The sequence below is a fragment of the Schistocerca piceifrons genome, chromosome 7, assembly GCF_021461385.2.
Source record: "Schistocerca piceifrons isolate TAMUIC-IGC-003096 chromosome 7, iqSchPice1.1, whole genome shotgun sequence".
NCBI classification, from domain to species: Eukaryota; Metazoa; Arthropoda; class Insecta; order Orthoptera; family Acrididae; genus Schistocerca; species Schistocerca piceifrons.
The window spans coordinates 423033168-423054202 of NC_060144.1; positions in this window are offsets into that span (position 1 = coordinate 423033168).

Genomic DNA, 21035 nt, shown 5'->3' on the forward strand with positions numbered 1-21035 from the left:
GAAAGTATCTCACAGTTTCTTATTTCCTGAAACTGGTCTGGCGCTGAAGTAACTTCCTTTTCAGATTTTTTTCTGAATGTCTAATGTTTCTAACGTCAGGAGATTCCAGTTTTAACGTCTCAGGTATACCGAACGGTTTTTTTATCCTGTTCTTTGTATCTGCGGCTCTCACAATCGTTAAAGCGGGACGTCTTTTACTGTCAACTTGCTTGTCAATAATTAATATGTCCTCTGACCAATTTAAGATCGCTTTACCCAGCGAGATGGTGCAGTGGTTAGACACTGGACTTGCATTCGGGAGGACGACGGTTCAATCCCGCGTCCGGCCGTCCTGATTTAGGTTTTCCGTGATTTCCCTAAATCGCTCCAGGCAAATGCCGGGTTAGTTCCTTTGAAAGGGCACGGCCGACTTCCTTCCCTAATCCGATGAGACCGATGACCCCGCTGTCTGGTCTCCTTCCCCAAACAACCCAACCCCCTAAGATCGCTTTGTTGAGAGAGCTAAGTATTAGAGGTGCCACTTCACTTTATTGGCAGTACCTATCCGACTGCGTTTATTGCCGTGGTCTACAGGTAGCGCCATTGTACAGTAATCAAAAAGTCGTTTGCACTGGGTTCAAAACTCGCCACCACTTAAATTTCGATTTACAAGTAGCACTGGCCACCGAAGACCTCCGGCATAAGAAGTCATCCACATTCTGCCAACGGCCTTGTCAACAAGGGCGAAGGAGCGGACAGACGTTCAGCGCACTCTCTTTGGGATGGGAAACTGCCCTAAAGCCGGAAGGAACAGCAATGATCAACGGCATGAGGCTGCAAAAGTCAATGGAAACCACGGCATTAAAGAAGCATAACGTGTGTCCACAGGACATGTAGCCTGTAATTGAAAAGGAGGCTCACTCTAGATATTGCAGGGTTCAGTGAAGTGAAATGGAAAGAAGTCTAGTATTTCTGGTCAGATGAGGATAGGGTAATATTAACAGTAGCAGGTAGGTAGGGCAGAGAGTGTGTTACTGTGAACAGTTCAGTGATAGCGTTGTTCTTATCAGAATCGACAGCAAACGAACATGGAGACGATAGTTCAGGAACACATGCCGACGTCGCAAGCTGATTAGAAAGAGAAACAATAAGAGTATACTGAACGGGTAATTCAGTGAGTAAAGAGACAGGAATATCTAATATCCATTGGGGAATCGAAAGCGGTTATAGGGGAAGGAGCAGAGGAAAGGTTTATTGGGCAATATGGGCTTGGTACTAGGAATGAGAGAGGAAAAAAATCTAATTTAGTTTTGTAATAAATATCAACTCGTAATAGCGAATACGCTAATCAAGAATCACAAGAGGACGAGATATACGTGGAAAACACCGGGTGATATAAGAAGATTTCAGTTAGATTACAGCACAGTCAGACAGAGATTCCGAAAGGAAATCATGCGTTGTAAGGCTTACGCAGATAGACTCCAATCACAATGTAGTAGTGAATAGTAGCGATGAAGAGTTGGCTGAAATTTAAGCGATTAGCCAGGGAGAATCGATACGGAAGGAAGTGGGTTAGAGAAGTACTGGGGAATGACGAGATATACTTGAAGATCTCTAAGGCTATAGATACAGCAATGATGAATAGCTCAGAAGGTAACTGCGAAGAAACCATGGGTAGCAGAAGAAATACTTCACTTGATCGATGAAAAATGGAAGTACAACGAAAGTGTTCAGGCAGAGTTAGGAAAACAGAAGAATGAAACAAATATGAAGTGCAGGGAAAAATTGGTGGAAGGATTAAATCAGTACAAACGAATATCAGAAGAACCTTCGGTGGAAGTAAAAGCAAGGGTGGTAACATTAAGATTGAAAAGGGAATTCTTCTGTTAAATGCAGAGGAGAGAGCAGATAGGTGGAAAGAGTACTATGAAGGCCTCTTTGAGGGGGAGATTTGTCTGATCACGTGATAGAAAAAGAAAGTGAAGTCGATTTAGAAGAGGTAAGGGGTGCAGTATTAAAATTAGAATTTAAAACAGCTTTGCGAGACTTAACATCAAATAACGCAGAAGGGATAGATAACATACCATAAGAATTTCTAATATCATTGAGGAAAGTGGCAACAAAACGACTATTCACCTTGGTATGTAGATGTATGAGTCTGGCGACATACAATCTGACTTTCGGAAAAATATCATCCACATAATTTCGAAGACTGCAAGAGCTGGTAAATGCGACAATTATCGCACAATCAAGTTAACAGCTCATCCATCCAAGTTTCCAACAAGAGTAATACACAGACGAACGGAATAGAAATTGTAAGTTGTGTTAGATGGCGATCAGTTTGGCTTTAGGTAAGGTAAAGGCACAAGACACGCAAATCTCACGTTGTGGTTTATAATGGCAAGACTAAAGGAAAATCAAGACGCGTTCATAGGATTTGTCGACCTGAAAAAAGTATTCCACGATTTAAAATCGTGCAAGATGTTCGAAATACTGAGAAAATAGAGGCAACCTATGTTGAGAGACGAGTAATATACAATACGTACAGGAGCCAAGAGGGAATAATAAGAGTGGACGACCAAGAACGAAGTTCTCACAGTAAAAAGGGTGTAATACAGGGATGTAGTCTTTCGCCCCTATTGTTCAAACTATACAAAAATGACTTAAATAGAAATTCCTGAGAGAAACTGGTTTCAGGACCTCCTTAACGTTCTCCAGTCTGTATGCTGTGCGATACATTTCTGTTTAGGAATCGAAACTTGTTGAGTTTCAGTAGCCCTATCAGCAGACGCGATACTAGCGACATTGTTCTCGGTTTCTTAGAAGCACGTGATCTCTGCTGCTCGGCGTTTAAGGTTTCTTTAATAACCTAGCTACGATAGCAGAGTCTGAGTTGAATTCGGTCATTTCTTTCAGATTTTGCTGCAGATATGTAGATGTCAGCTCACAGATTATTACTGCGTGGAAAAAACTTTGTATTTTCCACGTTTCGAATTGAAATTCAGAAAACTACTTTTGATGGTAATTTATCACGATCGATTTCGAAGCTGTGACAGTTTCATCATCAAACACATGCTGTGACAATCAAATTCCTGAGCACCTGCAAAGTGTATATGCATAATTATGGAAAGCTAAGAGGAAGCTGTACGTGATTGCATCCCATGATTATGCAGATACACACTCTTCAACAGTGGAGTAACTTGAGTGAAGGGATAACTGGTCGTCATAGCCTTAATTAACTACATATGTGATGTCTGTTCTTTCAGACATGTTGAAAATAACAGACGCCATTTTGATCCTGCAGCCACTATGAATCAATACACAAAGGCATTACAGACAGTAACTGCCAGTAGGCATTGATTTACATGAATGGGACAAGTTGAAAATTTGTGCCGGACTGGGTTTCACACCTGGGTACCCTGCTGGGCAGATGCACTCACCACCACGCCATCCAAACACAGTGGTCACCACAGCCGCTCTGATCTCCCTAGCACGGCTCCCGTCAGACCTAAATTCTCAACTAATACCGCACAAGACCGATGTAGTCTCCCTGCTTATTTGGCTCATTACTCGCGGCACGTAGCCCTTTGCCGCAAGATTTCGTGCTAATGCGCATCGGTACTACACCGATTGTGGTGTATGTTGAGAATTTGAATCTGCTATGAGCCTTGCAGCTACTGTATTCCGTGCGGTTGTGTTAACCACTGTGCCAAGACAGCCGCTTTTCCCTGCACGTCGAGCAAGCAGGTTGTGCTTGCATCCACTTGTGTAACAGCGCCACGCGTGTTAAACTTTGTGTACACAGTCTTGTGTATGTATTGGCCGGTGTTGCCTAAAGGAGTTCACTGTTTGTTCTCTGTCGGCTGCGTTCTCTACCCGCACTATGATCTATGTTGAGTCTCCCAAGAATATTTCTCGTTGAGGTATCGTTCGTTCCAGTTTGATAATAGCATACGTAATATGCAACCGCGCTCTAGAAATTCACGGTTTGTTGGCTGACACCATTCGAATTACGTTTGATCAGGCAGATACTGCTTATTTTGATTCCGACTTGCATCCATTTTTTTGCGCAGTTTCACTATCGCTGGAAAGCAGACCGACTTCTCCCTCGGGTTGGTTCGCAGGTGATGTTTACACATCGTGATGGTTCCGTTAGTCCAGTCCTTCATGCAAATGCGGCCATCGAGTGTCAGAGTTAACAATCTGCCACCCGAAGTTTACGATTCATTTCTTAAGGCGGCGTTGATTCCTTATGAAGTGGTTTGGCATAGCCTGTGGGAACGCTGTTCTGCTCAACAGTACTTGCAATGTTACAGTGGTACCCAGACGTTAGAAATGTGTTTTCCATACGAGTATTGCCTCATATCTGAAGGTTTGTGGTTGCCGGATTCATGTTAAGTATGCAGAGAAAGAAGGAACCGGCCTCCTTTGTAATGAAAGAGGCCATCTCAGATCCAGTTCTCCGCTCCGTGATGCGGCTTTAAAGTCCTACGACAAAAGGTCGTAAGATGAATTAGTCTCCTCGCATTTTGCTATCAGTATTTTTCCCAGCCTTAGAGGACGCTGGAAAGAAATTTCCCTCAATCCGTGCAACTTTCCGCCGTTACCGGCACGTTCAGATGGGGTCCCTGTTGTCGTTAAGGCACCTACACCGGTAGCACAATGTAAACGCCGGCGGACTCAGGATGGTAAATATTGTGAAGTCGCATCTCCCTAATCTCGCCGCTCCGATAAGGTGCTGGTGGAGGGTTTCTTCCAGTGTTGAATGATTTGAATACTGACGATAACTACGGTTCTTGTTTCGCCACGTCGACTTGATCTGTTGAAGGCGAAATGAAACTTTTATTCAGGTGGGTTCCGATGAATTAACGGAGACATCGTCTGCAGTTCTGACTTTACAGTATTCTAGAGAAATGCGATCCCTTCCTCAATCTGATACGCTGAAGAAACAGATTACTGTGTAATATCTTCCGGCTAGTCAGATGATTCAGTTAACTTAAGACGTAGCATTGCCTGTCTCTTCCTTATATGACGATGTGGCTCATCGCTCCCGTTTGTGTTTCTCGCATTCCGTTCAGAGGCGTGGAGGTGCCTCCCTCCCCTCAGCGGACCTTGGTGAGCACTCTATACTTACGCGTAAATAAGTTACCTTGTCACGGTAGTCACGGAGTGGTGTGAAACACCTTTTTCAACCTGAGCGTGCACTGTCAACGACGAAATAATCTGAGCGTTCAACGTGCCCCTTCCGGTAGAGAGGACTCAGTTATGTTACCTTCGTCTCCGCCATTTTCCTCTGCTGTCGAGAGCAGGACGTGAAGAGTAAGTTACTTTTTGCTACTACTTTCGCCTTAACTAGTGCAGGCGTATACATTTCTTACCCTAAATGTTAAGAGCATAAGCTCTCTATTACGTCTTGCTGCGTTGAGACAGTTTATTTATGATTCCCAAGCTGCTGATGTGTGTCTGCAAGAAGTTTTATTTGATGAGTTTCGCTTCCCTGGGTATTCTATGTTCTTTAATGTTGAGCCAGAAATTTGTGCTGCGTGCCCGTGCTTTATAGGGACGGTATTCTGTTGACAGACTTTGACACACTGGACGACAGTGTGGGTATAGGTTGTCTCTTTCACGATCTCGCCTTAGTTTGTCTCTATTCTCCTTCTGGATCTGGTAGCAACCATGACCTGCTCGCGATTTTATAAGGAAGATGTCATTTATTTACTCCATCACTTCCCACGAAAGATTTCAACTACGCCTTACGTCCTGTGGATCAGTCTCCCAACTGTTGTCCTGAACTTAATGACAAGGTGGCGTCGTTGAGTGTGCAGGATGCTTGGATCTGCAGATACCAACATTAGTGCGTTTCACGTATTTTACAGCCATTTCTAGCAGTCGACTGGATCGTTTTTATTTGTCTGCTTCCCTATGCAGCCAACTCTTGTCAGTTCATGTAAGCACTGCCAGCTTCACTGACCACTGTGCAGTTACAAAGACTCTTAACCACATCCCGCAGCGGGTTCGTCTTCCTCGCCCTATTTGGAAGCTAAACATTTTACGTCTAATGGAGTCTTCTCTGGGTGATATCACTGCTGCTTTATGGGGGTGAGCAATCCGTTGCCATCTGCGTTATGCCCCAGTTATGGAATGGTGGGTTGCCATTGCCAAATCTCGGCTTCGGGCTGCACTCATTCGTTTCAGTACTGGTAAAGCGGTTGAAATGAGGACTGCGGAATTTTATTATGCTGTCCTTCGTAGTCTTTACGATAGTGCTAGAGACGTCCATGTCCGTAGCCAAAGTTTACCTCCCGTAAACACTATCACAATAGGTGTCGCGACTGAGATGAGACCAGTTCCGTACTCCAGTAGGCAGAGGTGTACAAATTCCCCTTGCAGCCTGCTTGCCCCTAGCACCTCTGCAACCATTCATGCAGGTCAGCCTGCCGCGATGTAAACACAAGAGTGCGCGTGTACTGAGGCATAGTGGGCAATGCGGGCGATACGGGCTTCCGCAAGCCCGGGCTACCTGGGTTCCCGCAAGCCTGCCAAGCTTCACGGGACCCGCTCAGCTTGCTGCGCCTGACAACAGGTTGCGCTGTCAAGCTACCGTGACTAGAGTAGCCAGGTAGTTAGCCTGCAGTTCATTTATCGCAACGGTGGAGGCAGCACAATGAATAGGTCGAACTTTAGTGAGATTGAAAAAAAATTGACAACTGGCGAATACATGCTGGTAACGAAACAGAGCACAAGTGCCGCATGGGAAACGTATATGTATATATATGTATATGTATATGCGTATATATATATGTATGTATATGCATATATATATGTATTTGTCTATGAGTATATATATATATATATATATATATATATATATATATATATATATATACACTCGTAGACAAATACATATATATATACATATACATACATACATACATATATATACGCATATACATATACATATATATATATACATAAACATATATACATATATACATATATATATATATATACATATACATGCACATGTAAATATTCAAAAACCTTCTCCATGGAAACATGCTTACATAGTGAACTTTCATGGTAACCCGCAAACGATGTCAAAATCTTTTGTAAGGTACTCTCTTCAATGTAATGTCCGAAATATTATGTAGACAGTGATGTTCCTCTTGATGGTCAAGTGTGCAAAATTTCTTCAAGATCGGAATAAAATTGTAGGTTGGTGTAGAAGTGTGTACGTAAAGTACCCTCCGCCATGCACCATTCAGAATTTTAAGCAGGCAGCGCCCTTCATCCTGCTTTGAATATCAAGTGTGCCAAATTTCATCAAGATTGGAATAAATACGTACAATTTGTCGAGTTCCGTTATGTAAAGGAACCTCTGCCAGGCACCATATGAAATTTTATGTAGACTGTGACCTTCCTCTTGGTTTCAAGGTATAGTGTGCAAAATTTCATCAAGATTGTATGCAATACAAACACACGGACACAATGAAAACGCACTTTCAGTTTTTGTCAAATTTTCCAATTTTCCGGTCGATTTTCGAAATATTTTATTTTATAAAAATCTTGTCCTGAGAATTACGAACACAGTAAAAAAAATTTAGCCGAACTGGTCCAGGCGTTCTCGAGTTTTACGCTTATCAACACATTTGGCAATTAATTTTTATTTATATAGATAAGAAGCCCGAAATATACGCGTAAAGGAAGAATATACAAATAAAACCAATATTTTTTTACCTGAAATTAATACATACATATATAATGTTGGGGTTTGTCTTTTGGTGCTCAGGTAAATTAAAAACTTTTGATTAACGTTCATAATACGACAATGACGCGCGCAGACTAAACGGCTGCGTAGCGCAGCTCAGCAGTAATATGGGCAGGCAAGCAAGTTTCCCGCAGCCTGCCCGGGTTGGGTTCTGCTTGGCTTGGCTGGGAGTGAAGCAGCCTGCCCGTTCTGTTGACAACGAGCGGCGGCCTGCCCGCCTGGCCACCGGGCAAGCATGGGCGGGTTAAAAGCGGGACATGTACACCTCTACCAGTAGGCCTGCCAGACGACTGCCCCTTCCGCTCCGCGACGACACGACTTAGTCACGTGGGGCTGCATTCTAATTGGCACCGTAGATTCCAGCGATATGACTGTTGCATCTCTTGTGGCGCCCCCACTGTGAGCACTTTGAAGTATGCCGCGCTTATGCCACTGGGGCGTTCACACGCGGTGCTCGAGAAGGCGGTGGCCGCGTCTAAAGTGCGGCGACCGCGCTGTATGAACGCACAGTACAACATTTGAAACAAACTATTTACGCATACTGTGTAACGAATCATCCAGACAGTATTTTAAATGAACAGACCACTCTAAAAAACAGAATCATCAATGAAAATATCTCTATTACACTTGATGCTAACAGAAATAATAGAATTAGGAGCAGCTTTATATGTAATCTATGGTCTATAAGAAAAGAAATATTCATATGAACAGCAATTGACAGTGACAAATGCATGTATTTTGCAGAAAATTACTTACGCTAATTACTTATATGTATGTGCAGTATAAATCATGCAATTGTGTTATTACACGAACATTATGGAATATTGGCATTGCGATACGCTACAGAACATTCTAAACAAAGGCAAGTCAGATTACAGTGAATTGAAAAATAATGTATACACAAAAACAACAATTTACACAGCAAGTAACTTCTTACAAGAAACACCAGTCTTTAATGCATTACAGACACCGCTGATGATTGGCAACACCCGAAACTAGACCGGTGAAATACAATACTGCCAAAAAGTATCTTTTGTCAAACAGTTGATTAATAAGATGAAATATTTACAATAACAAAGGTTGTGAAACAATGATAAAATATTTTTCGTTAAGTTAATACAGTCTAAACACTCCTATACGTAGGTTTCTGACACCTTATACGTGTAGTTCACTACATGAACTACACGATTTTCATATTGCATGCAATGTTCGCCGGATACCAATCGTGACAGGCATTCGCCTGAAAATAGGTTGCTGTCAGAGGTGACCAGTGTATTCATAATGGAGAAGGCGCGACATAATAGCGTGGATGGCGAGTTCATCCAGTAGAGAGAGGAACGGCGGTGGCAACTCGCTTTTTTACCGTTGGTCGCCTGCCAACTCTTGAGGCCAAATCGCGCTACAGCTGTCCTCTAGCTGGCACCAGCACAACACGCTCGGCTGAGGGACAGCGCGTTAACGGCCAGGGGCAAGCGTGTAATATAACTTACGGAAACTTCCTAGTTACGAATGCATTTGCATTTATGACGGTACCAACGATAATTACGTGAGTTACTTATATGTGCGTATTAATTATTCAGTAAGCAACATAAAACCGTCATGCAAAGTGTCACGTTCAGCGAATATAATTATCTAAGAATATTATGAAAATGAAAGTTGCTGAGTCGCAGATAGGCACAACAAAACGATTGTCAGAAATAAAGCTTTCGGCCAGTAAGGCCTTAGTGTAGAGAGAGGGGTGAGAAAGATCAAGGTAGAAATATGGACGGATATTGAAAGAGAAAACGAATTCATGTTCGTGTCTTCAGTACTTTTTCAGGAAATAACATAAGTTGTACAAATGAAATCATAATAAGCGTTTGTTTCATCAACTAATGGATGGGAAAAGCATGGGACCGAGTGTTGCCCGTAACGGAACCGAGTGTGGGCTACAATCAGGAACGCTAACATAAAACGAACGATACGTAAACGAAAGCGAATTGATGTTCGATACGATGAAGATGCGCGCGAGAGCATCAGTTTCTGTAAAATAACTTTGCGGGCGTTCTTTTGCAATTAAAAATAGTGTTTTGTGAAAGCAGTACGCCAATTTCAGCGCTTTTCACATGTCAGGAATGTCTATACCTTTGTGAAACTTCGTGGCTGATTCGAACCTTATGCCGGGTCCAGACACGAACTCGGGACCTCTGCCTATCACGGACAGGATCTATAATAACTAAGGTACCCAGTTTCAACTCACGACTCCTTCCTACAGCTTTCATATTGGCGCACAGTCCGCTGCAGAGCGTAAATTTCACACTGGAAACGTCCCCCAGGCTGTAGATAAACCATGTCTCCGCAATATCCTTCCTTCCAGGAGTGCAGGTCTTACAAGTTTCTCAGCAGAACTCCTGTGAAGTTCGGAAGGTAGGAGACGAGGTACTGTCAGAAATTAAGCTGTAAGGACACGCACTGCGTCGTGTTTCGATAGTTCAGTCGGAGGAGCGCTTGCACACGGAAGGCGAAGGTCCCGATTACGATTCTTGATGAGGCCTAGTTTTTATCTCCCGAAAGTTTCTTATCACCGTACACACCGCAACAGAATGAAAATTTTATTATGGGTCAATACCTTTGTGTTTAAAAACTGAAAAGAAATGAAAAACTAATATTCTGAATCTACTGAATTTACAGTAGCGTAATATTCGTGGACAACGCATATACGGTTAAATATAAACAGACAGCAACAGTTAGATAAGCATAAACCGGTAAAAGTATGGTGTCAAACGCATTTGTGACCAATGACTTTCCGTCTGCTAAGACGGAACATCCATATCCTCCGAATAACGACGCACTAATATAGATAAAAGTATTGACAAACTTAGATGTCATGACTGACACAATCGCTAGGAGAAGGCGTTAATGTAAAACACACAAGAGGAATTTTGTTTAAAAAAATATAAATAAAATTAAGGAATTTTGAAGTCAGAAATAAATTCTATCACTACTCCGATTAATTTAAAAGTGAGTCTCATAAATTCTGGTGCGTATTTGCTTTATTGGGCTACAACGAGCAACAAAACCTTTCAAATAATTTATTTGATAATTAACAATATTTGCTAAAAGGAACATCTTTATTATATGGTAATCTGATTCTGAAAAAAAGAGTAAAATTTACTCATTTGCTACGATCTACTCAATTACAAACATTGGGAGTAAATAACAGAAAAGGGGATTTTAGTACTGTATTTGAAAGATTCATTCTGTAATAATGAAATTTTTCACTTTATGGAATTTTACATATAATGTTGAGAACATGTCACGCCAAAAAACAGACGTAACATAATATATTTGTAATCTGTAAGACTATGATTATACATAGATTCTGTAGGAGAGAAACACTGACAACACACAATGATATCCAGTCATGGGTTATTTCCCGAGAAACGCTAGAAAAGAACTGCGCAACATGATTTCCAGTCTGTTTACCAATCTTTCACTGGTGGCTGCATAACATATTGGGGTAGTAAACACTTTCGGAGCAAACTTTGCCGATTTTCATGTTGTCCAAACCTCTCCATAAAACTTAGAGATGGGTTTTTATGTGACCTTTTGTCTGAGATTAGTGTATCATAATGTACATGGCTATCCAGACAGAAGTTAAATTTTATAAGGTGAGTATAATATTAGTAATTACCTTACATAGTCAGGATTAGGACGCAAGTTTCTATCATGTGATTATAGTATTGGTAATCTGTATGCGTAGACAGGAGGGTGCTTTTGTTGTTGTTGTTCTTGTTCTTCCGTTCCGCCTCAAGACTGAAATCATGCAGCTCAACATGCAAGACTACCCTGCACAACCCTCTTTATGTCTCCATAACTGCTACAGGCTACATTCATTTTAACCAGCTTATTGTAATCTATCCTTGACATCGGTCTTCAGCATGTACCCATACACTTTCCTCCATTAACATATTCCTGCACCGGCCGGAGTGGCCGAGCGGTTCTAGGCGCTACACTCGGGAACCGCGCGACCGCCACGGTCACAGGTTCGAATCCTGCCTCGGGCATGGATGTGCGTGCTGTCCTTAGGTTAGTTAGGTTTAAGTAGTTCTCAGTTCTAGGAGACTGATGACCTCAGAAGTTAAGTCCCATAGCGCTCAGAGCCATCTTAACCACATTCCCGCCGGTGGCTCGAGTTCTCCCTCGGGCATGGGTGTTTGTGTTGTTCATAGGGTAAGTCAGTTTAAGTAGTGTGGAAGTCTACGGACAAATGACCTCAGCAGTTTGGTCACTTAGGATTTCAAACACATTTCCATTATTATATTTATCCTTAATGCCTCAGGATGTGTACTAAAAGGTATCCATCTTTTAGTGAAGTTGTGACTTACAGATATCTATCCTTGACATCGGTCTTCAGCATGTACCCACACATTCCTCCATTAGCATATTATTCCTTAATGCTTCAGGATGTGCATTATAAACGTATCCATTTTTAGTGAAGTTGTGACCCAAAGATAGTTTACCTTCGAATGTACTGTTACTCTTCATTGTTTATTCTATCTACCGATCAAAATGTCAGCATTCATCCGCCTCACTACGTTTAAGAATCGTCTATTCCTTTCTTTTCTGCACTGTTCACAGTCCGTATTTACCTCACTGGGAACATGAGTAATGTTAAACATTATGTATTTGCTAATATAATTCTATCTTCCTCCTACGTGTTTTTAATAAACTGTTGCTTAATGCGTAATTTTATCAACAAGCAGAGTAGTTAGTCGTTGTAGAATGAGTCAATCTGAAATTAGGCTGCATACAAATTAAATTTTGTTTCATTATTTTCGGGGAACGGGTGTGTGGAGCCCCTCAACAGCAGGAGGCACAATTTATACGAAAAGGTAAGTTTAATGCTAGCTTCACATTAACGAAATGTTTGCGAAACGGCAGCTGCTCGGTACATGGACTCACTGCCATTCCGCTCGACGTAGATGCAGCATTCCACACGGGACCCAAAGTTTGCGGCTACGGAATTTCGCCGCTTGCCAGACGTATCTCGCCAGTAGCGGGATGGAAATCGCACTGCGACAGCACTAGTGCTATGGAGCATGAGAATTAACTGGGCTGTTTACACGGTCGGTGCGGCAGGTGTGCAAAGAGAAAAGCTGTCACACGGTAGTCACTGCCGGGAGCGCAGTCGCCAGTTGGCATTAGACAATATTACGTTCTCCATCCTGTGTCTGCGTCTACCATATTGTGCCCTCTAGATATAGGGAAACACGGCACAGAAATTTTGATAACAGAAGTTCTGAAGGCATAAGAACCAATGAGAGTCAGAATTGAAACGAAAAGTACACAGCATGGCATGGTATTTTTTGGGAATTACGTCTAGATTTCACAGAGAAAAGTTTTGAGAAACTTCTACATTTCCTTCTTGGTATTGCCACATTTCTCACACCAGCTGTGTTTGCAAGGTGATGGAATGTGTGATTCATGCCCAGCTGGTATGGTGGCTTGAGCCTCGCAATTTACTAACCACTGCACAAAGTGGCTTTCGGGCATGCTGTACTGCAGTTGATCGTTTTGTCACTTTGTCAACCCATGTCATGAATGGTTTTCTGTAGAAATACAAGGACGTGGCCGTGTTTTTCTATTTGGAAAAAAGCGTCAATACCTGCTGGTGGACTATACATTCCGCACCCTCTACGTGTGGGGCTTCCAAGGCCGCATGCCCCCTATTTTTCAGCAATTTTCAAAAGTCCAAGTTTTCTAAGTGCGTGTGCGTTCTGTCTTGTTGGACACCTTCATCCGAGAAAATGGTGTGCCCCAGAATTCTGTCCTGAGCGTCGACTTCTTTGCTATCTCTATTAACTCGATTATGGCCTGTGTCCCGCCGGGCATACTAGCTCCATTTCGTTGATGATTTTGCCATATATTGCAGTTCTCCACGGACTTGGCTCCTTGAAAGGCGTCTTCAGCATTTTCTCGACCATCTTTGCTCGTGGCACATCGACAATGGCTTTCGCTTTTCCTCTGACACAACCGTTTGTATTAATTTCTTGCGACGCAGTTGGTTTCTTCCATAGTCTTTACATATTAGGCCTGTTACTCCTTCGTTCGTTGAAACGACGGAATTCTTGTGTCTCGTGCACGACAGGAAACTTTTTTGATCCCACGTGTCTTACTTGGCCGTCTCCCTTATACAGTCCCTCAGCGTCCTACGTGTCAAAATAGTACTCCCTGGGGAGTGATCAGACCACCCTCCTCCATTTCTACAGGTCCCTCTTCCACTCGAAACTAGGCTAGGAGTGCTTCGTTTATGAATCTACACGTCAGTCCATCTTACGCCGTCTCAATCCACCATCGTGGCATCCGTTTGGCTTCTGGTGCATTTTCACTAGCCCAGTTGAGAATCTGAACAGAGAAGCTGTCGAACTACTGATGCCATACCAACCAGATTTTTTCTTCAGGATACACGCATGATATTTGTCCGCCATGTCTGGCCACCTTTCCTATGCCTGCTTCTTCGATGACTTCTCTGGTCGCCGGTATAGGGCGCACTCCTCTTCTCTGTTCTCCTGGAGTTCACTTGCGGCTATATCTCCGGCAGCTCAACTTCTCGCTACCTGCCACCCTCCCATTGGGTGGCAACACTTCATCATTTTGGCTTCGTGCGGGGGCCCGTGTTCACCTTGGACTTCATTCGCTTCCTAAGGACATTATTCCTGCCTTGCTCTATCGCTGCAAGTTTTTCGAACTTCGCATGGAACTCTGCGATAGTACTTTTGTGTACACTGGTGGCTCCCAGACTGACCGTGGTGTCGTGTGTGCCTTGTCATTGGCACCGACGATCTTCGGTATCGGCATCCGGAACGCTGTTAAGTACTGACAGTGGAACTGTTCGCCCTGTATCAGGCCACGCAGTATATCAGGCGACACAGACTTTTCAATTGTGTCAATTCCTCCGACGCTCTCAGTGCCCTTCGGAGCCCCTGAGTGCTGTACACCATCCATCCCTTAGTACAACTGGTTGAGGAAAGCTTTTACTTGCCCCCACTTGATGGAGCCATTGTGATGTTTACGTGTGTCACTGGTCACGTCGGTCTGACGAGAAAGAAGGCCGCTGACACTGCTGCCAAGGCTGCAGTCCTCGTACCTCGGCCCTCTAGTTCTTCCATTTCCTCCACTTACCTTTGTGATGCCATCTGTCAGCAGGTGGTGTCAGTTTGGCATCACTACTGGTCCTCCCTTCATGGGGACAAGCTCCGGGGAATTAAGTCTTCCCTAGCGACATAGACGATCTCCTATCGGCCATCACGCTGTTAGATCATTTTATGCAGCTAGGTTGGGTATTGAGTGCGTACTGCGCACTGTCCTTTTAGCCACAGCCGTTTTTTCAGTGGTGCTACCCCATCATTTTGTGCTCACTGCCATCAACCTTTGACTGTTCGCCATTTCCTGACGGAATGACCTTTTTGTCACCACTTACGTTTCCATTTATGTTTGCCGTCTGAGTTATCGGCAGTTTTAGCGAACGACGCGCTGGCTGTCAACTGCGTTTTATTTTTTATCCGTCGCAATCTTTAGTTCATGACCTCCGTTTCTCTATGGCGTCTTTTATGGACCTTTCTCTAAGTCCCTGTTTTCAGCTTTCTTTCCATCCATCGATTGGGCAAAATTTTAGTCGTTCTGAACACCTTTAGTGTCTTCTTTTTCTACGGTTCTAACATGGGCGCGTGTGATCCAAGCTGTCTTTGCGCCCTAAAACTAAACAAAACAAACATATATTGTTTGTATATGCTTGTATTTAGCGTTCAATAAATGTATAGTACTGTAGTTTCTGAAGAGAGTCTGCCATTTTTGTGTTCATTATTTTTGTCACTTTTTAAGCTGGTGTACAGGATACACCAGACGTACATAAAGTTGAGGAAAGATGTCCTAAAAATCAAATTTGTGTATGGTGTTAGCAAATTATCTTCTCAGAAAAGCTTTTCTTGCTATTGCCAGTCCGCATCTGAAATCTTCTCACTTCGGCCATTGTCAGTAACTTAGCTGCGAAAGTAGTGCTACTTTTATATTGCTCTTAATGTCTCGTTTCCTAATCCGATTCTCTCAACACCACACGATTAAATTTGGATACACTCCATTACAGCTGTTTTACTCTTGGTGATGCACATCTGTTCCGTTAACTCTGCTCCGTCAAACTGATTTTCAAAATCATCCGTTTCTTCCGACGGAACTAAAATATCAGCGGCAGCTAAACCTTTTTAATTTGTCACCATTAAACTTTGACTCCTATGTCTTCGGCTTCCTGTCGTGTGTACAAGTTTAATAATGTGAGAAAAACGATACAACCCTCCCTCACTGCCTTAACTACGACTTTCTTCCACGTCCTTTAAGTCTTATAATTTCACCATTCGCTCTCTAAAAGATAGAGGGTATCACAGAGTATTTCCGAGTATATAATATAAAATGTTTTTCTAGCGTCAAAAAATCAATATCAAATCAACGTACTCACGTAAACATCAAATGTGAATAAACTGCACACACTATCTACCGTCCCAACCACGTTTCACAGAGCACGCGAAGTTATAGCTGGTCTTCATAAACCACATACGAGATTTTCATATTCTATCGCCCGCTAAGCGCAAACTGTTGGTCCTACAAGAAAAATAAGCAGTATATTTTAGTAGAAAATTTAATGTACTTTTGCTCTGGGATTCGTTTCCACCGGAGGCTACGGTTTCTGTGTCATTCAAGAAAAACGGACAAAATGACTTTCAAAGGGACCTACACCCTACATTCAATCTTCAAAAGTAAGGATTTCTGGTATGTTGTTCGTGGTATTCCCTCCTAACACGGTACAAAAATTCCGATTTCACGAGCTGTTCCCGATATTTGAAATTTTTTGGTCTCTATTGATTGCTCTATTATGCCACCAGCACAGTCATCTACTTCGTCAATGATATTAACTTCAACGTGCCCGTGAGGGTAATGAACGAGAAAAGACTCTGCAAACTTTACACTAAAATTAATTAAGTTGACAGTTCAGTCCAAACACAGCTCTTCCTAGAAGTAGTTTTGTAGCCAGAAGACCTCATGAATACAAAGATGTAATTGTTGATTTTATCCTGTTAAAGTTCACAAAAGCTTTATGTAAAATTTGCAGAAACGTTAGTTTTACAATTTGCAACCACTCAGCTAAGTCGTAGGCTTTAAAAGACCTAGGACGAATATGGAAAATAATTTTTTGCAGTCACAAATATTTGTACAGTGGTATACCAGAAATTGTGGTCGGGTAGGGGGGAGGATGAATGTGAGAGTGGGGATGCATGTGGAGATCACTTGTCTACGGTTTTCTTGAATAACTCGGAACTGCGACCTTTAGCGAAAATGTATCCGGATATAAAATTAACTGCATTAAATTTTCCACAAAATGGTCTGTTCATTTTTCCTGTAGGAGTAATAGTTTTCTCATAGCGAGTGAGAGAATATGAAAACCTCGCGCATGGTTTATGAAGACCAGTTTTAACACTGCGGGCTGCACAAAACAACAGTGGTATGGCAGCTGAATCACCCTGTGTGTGTCGTATTATCGGCCCCCGCTAGTAATCTGGATTCCCTGAATACCTAATTAAGAAATGTGGACATTCTGGTGGTGAATCAGTGAACTACAAGTAATAGTGCGTAGTTACGCTTGTAGCTAGTTATCAGTCAGCGGTAACATTATCTCATTTTCAGTGCTGATATAAACTTTAAGAGGTAGCAGCTTAGGTCAATTACTAAAGCTACGTCTATGTAAGTACTTATTACGATATTTTCCTTTTATTACAGACATATCTAATGTTATGTTTCAGTATTAACACTGTACTTCACACTTAAAGTGAGACGATTAAAAATTTTTGTTTACAAAGATGGTGATGTTATTGTCACGATCTCCTTTGCTGATGGCGGTATGAACCTTCAATACAAAAAAGGGAACGCGTAACAGCCAGTGCAGAACTCCTGTTCAGTTTTATGTTGCAGACGTCTGATAATCAGTTAACTCCAAGAAGAGCAAGAAAACTAGGGCTAAACAAGACACGATAAGCATAAAGAGCTCATACTACATTTAAACATTTTTCCACAGATTGTCTGAAGTTGCATAAAAGAAATTGGCCTTTTATGTCATCCATAACACCTAAAAGGTAGTATGGCAGATGACTGAAATATATGTCATGGTATATCTTCAGTAAGATTGAAGTAGAAAAGGAATTGTAGCAGTAAGGACAAGTAAACAAAGTGGGACCCCAATGCATAATATATAATAAAGGGTGAAGCTCCAGCACGACCACAATGTAGATCACCACTTCTGAATGCACAACTTGATCCCACTGACTCCCAGTTCAGGTCAACGACACAGTACAGTAATCTCTGGCATAAAAACAAACCGCACCGAAACGACGTGCACAGCAAGTTAGCAATAATGAACGAGTTTGGTCCCAAAGAGCTTTCTGATTCCACCGATTCTGCTAAAAGCGAATACTCTGTCGCATTATTCACTAGTTCGGACGCGAGTCGAAGCAATATTTTTTTATTTCTACAGTACTCGTAACTGTTTTTCAGAGTCAACGAATGGACATGAATTTATTGTTCCCTTAGAGGGAAATCTGTGGTAAGCGTAGTATCGTGACTCCCAGTAAGCCGGTTTTTCCCAACGTTTCCAGAACTGCTGAATTTTCTTGATTGCTGTAGTTGCTTCCACCATGTTGTATGAATCATAAAAGGAGGTGTGTCTCATTAATTAGTGTTAAAACGTAAGTGCACTGGTTACCAGAAGAGTAGCCTCCTTTTTAAAAAGTTCATTCCGAATCTAGAATACTTTTATTTATTATACTTTACACCGATGAAGTAGCTCAGTGCTTAAAGAACTAAAGTTAATATACAGATCTCAGATTAAAAAATATGAATGGTTCAAACTACGTACCAATTTCATGTCAAAAAGTCCAACAGATTGAGAGTATAGACACTGAACCACGTTAATTAGGCACTCTGAATATTCGATATTGTTAACACTAACATCTTTTTCACGTGATGACAGTACAAACTGTTTTTTCCAAACCGAGTGGTGGTGGGGGAGGGAGGGGAGAAGTATACTTAATGTACGATCATTTCGATTCGTTTGATGGGCGTCAATAATATCCATGCGTCAGCCTTAAGGGCATTGTTGCAGACCCATCAGGTATGAATGACTATTTTTCTTCAATATTACGGCGGGCACAAAACCTCAGTTTGGAATTTCATACTAAGAAGAGTAATACCAGCCTCATATCACACTGAAATATCATCAGCGAATATTTTTGTAAAACTCCTTTGTGGGTTATCCTATAAAGAAACTGTAAGAATACGCAGCATAATTTTTGGTGTGCATTTAAATGGGAGGAACAAGCATGCCAAAAGTCTATTATCTAAATCCAATTAAAAGATTTAGAATAATATATCCACCCAAGAAAATCAAATACCAATTAGTTTAGCCTCAGTCCTCCTGAGACATTATTAACCTGACGTAGTTCAATACAGCACAAATACTGAAAATTCCAAACGATATGATGTCGCATGTATTGTTTGCGTGATATATGTCATTAATACTCCTTAGTGTGATCATGTCGATTGATCCTATGCTCATAATGCTTGCGAACAGATAGGCTACGTAATTTCCCAACTATCTATTTTCTTCCTAAGTATTTAACCTCTGTTGTGCCCAGTATCTCTTCTTGCATATAAAATACTTGCCATCATATCACAACACAGTACGAGGTGGGATGTCATTAGCATCTTGATTGTACTTGTGGGTACACTGAATCTTTCTGCGCCTCCTCCAATTCAGCAACATGGCTATTGAACGCAATAGCTAGCAACCTGCGTATTATCAAAAATAACTCTGCTTTAAAAAGGAAATAAAAATTATACGCATTCTCGTCGATGTAACTTCGAACCCAGCCTATCACAGTTGCCTTTACTCGGTCCCATTGTAAAGACTACAAACACCTACCAAATCCCTAAATGTTTTGTTCTTCCATTGTCATCCGCTAACCTTACCGTATTATTGATTGCTCTTTTCCAGCTAATCAACTTCTTCTCAAGTTCTGATACCTTGTCTACTATGGCTATACATTTATGTTGGATATCATTAATCTCATTCGACAGAAACGTAACGAGGAAATTACTTAAATTGGCGTTAATTACTCTGATATTAATAAAATATTACATGCTCATCTATTAACATTATTTGCTGCTCGTGCATTTTACAATCTGTAATGATTACTGCATATACTTTTTATCTTCATTTTCAGCGCCTAAGATGACGTAACAGTTTCATTACTCTTCCCTCTTTGTTGTTTCCTATATTTCCAGTACGTTTTCGTCTTTCTCTCACGTTGTCTTTTCCTTTCTACTGTCCGCGTTGGTCGCAATTTCTTTTTCCTTCTTCATCGAAACCCTTATAAACTTAGAATTTTAATTTAAAAATCCATATTTCTTTACGTCTCAAAGGCGTTGATTTTTTAAATTCATTCCTTGTTTATTCGATTCAAGCATTCTTTTCCAAAAACGAAATTCTTTTCGTTAGCCTATTTTAATTCATTCTGTAGAGGTATCCAAAGAAGATTTTACCTTCGCTTTGCCATTATTTCTGATATTTACTTCAAACTTTCCTAGATCTTCTCACTTCCTCTCATGTATCAATCATTTTTAGTTTGTTAGGCTCCCATTATTTTCCTAATAAACCTTCTTTCAATTATCTCTATACAGGCAAGTTCATTGTTAAGCTTTCACATGCAATAAACAACATGGTCTTATCATTGAAATACAGTGATTTACTTTTGTTTTCTCTAGTTATGCATGTCTTGTTCGTCAAACAGTGTGCTCTTTCCATTTTTTAACTCTTACACCTTTTCCAAATTTTTCTAGTCCACTCTGACGTATAGTTTCGACAGGATGTTTTCATTTCATAACTTGCTGTGTTTTACAGTCGTATTAATGTTTCTATATACTGGTCCATTTTTAATACATCTAATGGGCGTTTTTCAGCTGATATTTATAGTCCGCTTCATTGCTCTTCGCTATGATTATTATTATTATTGACAGTATTGCATAACGTTCATGTAATATTAATGTTGTAGCGTTTTATTAAATGTTGGAGAGGGCCTGAAGGCCCTGAACGCGCGTGGTGAAATAAATGAAAGAACTGGAAATAAATCAGCATTCCGAAGGCAGCCTGTACATTCAGCAAAACAATAACCTCCCCCACTGCCCCAAGTTGTGGCAAAAGAGTTCC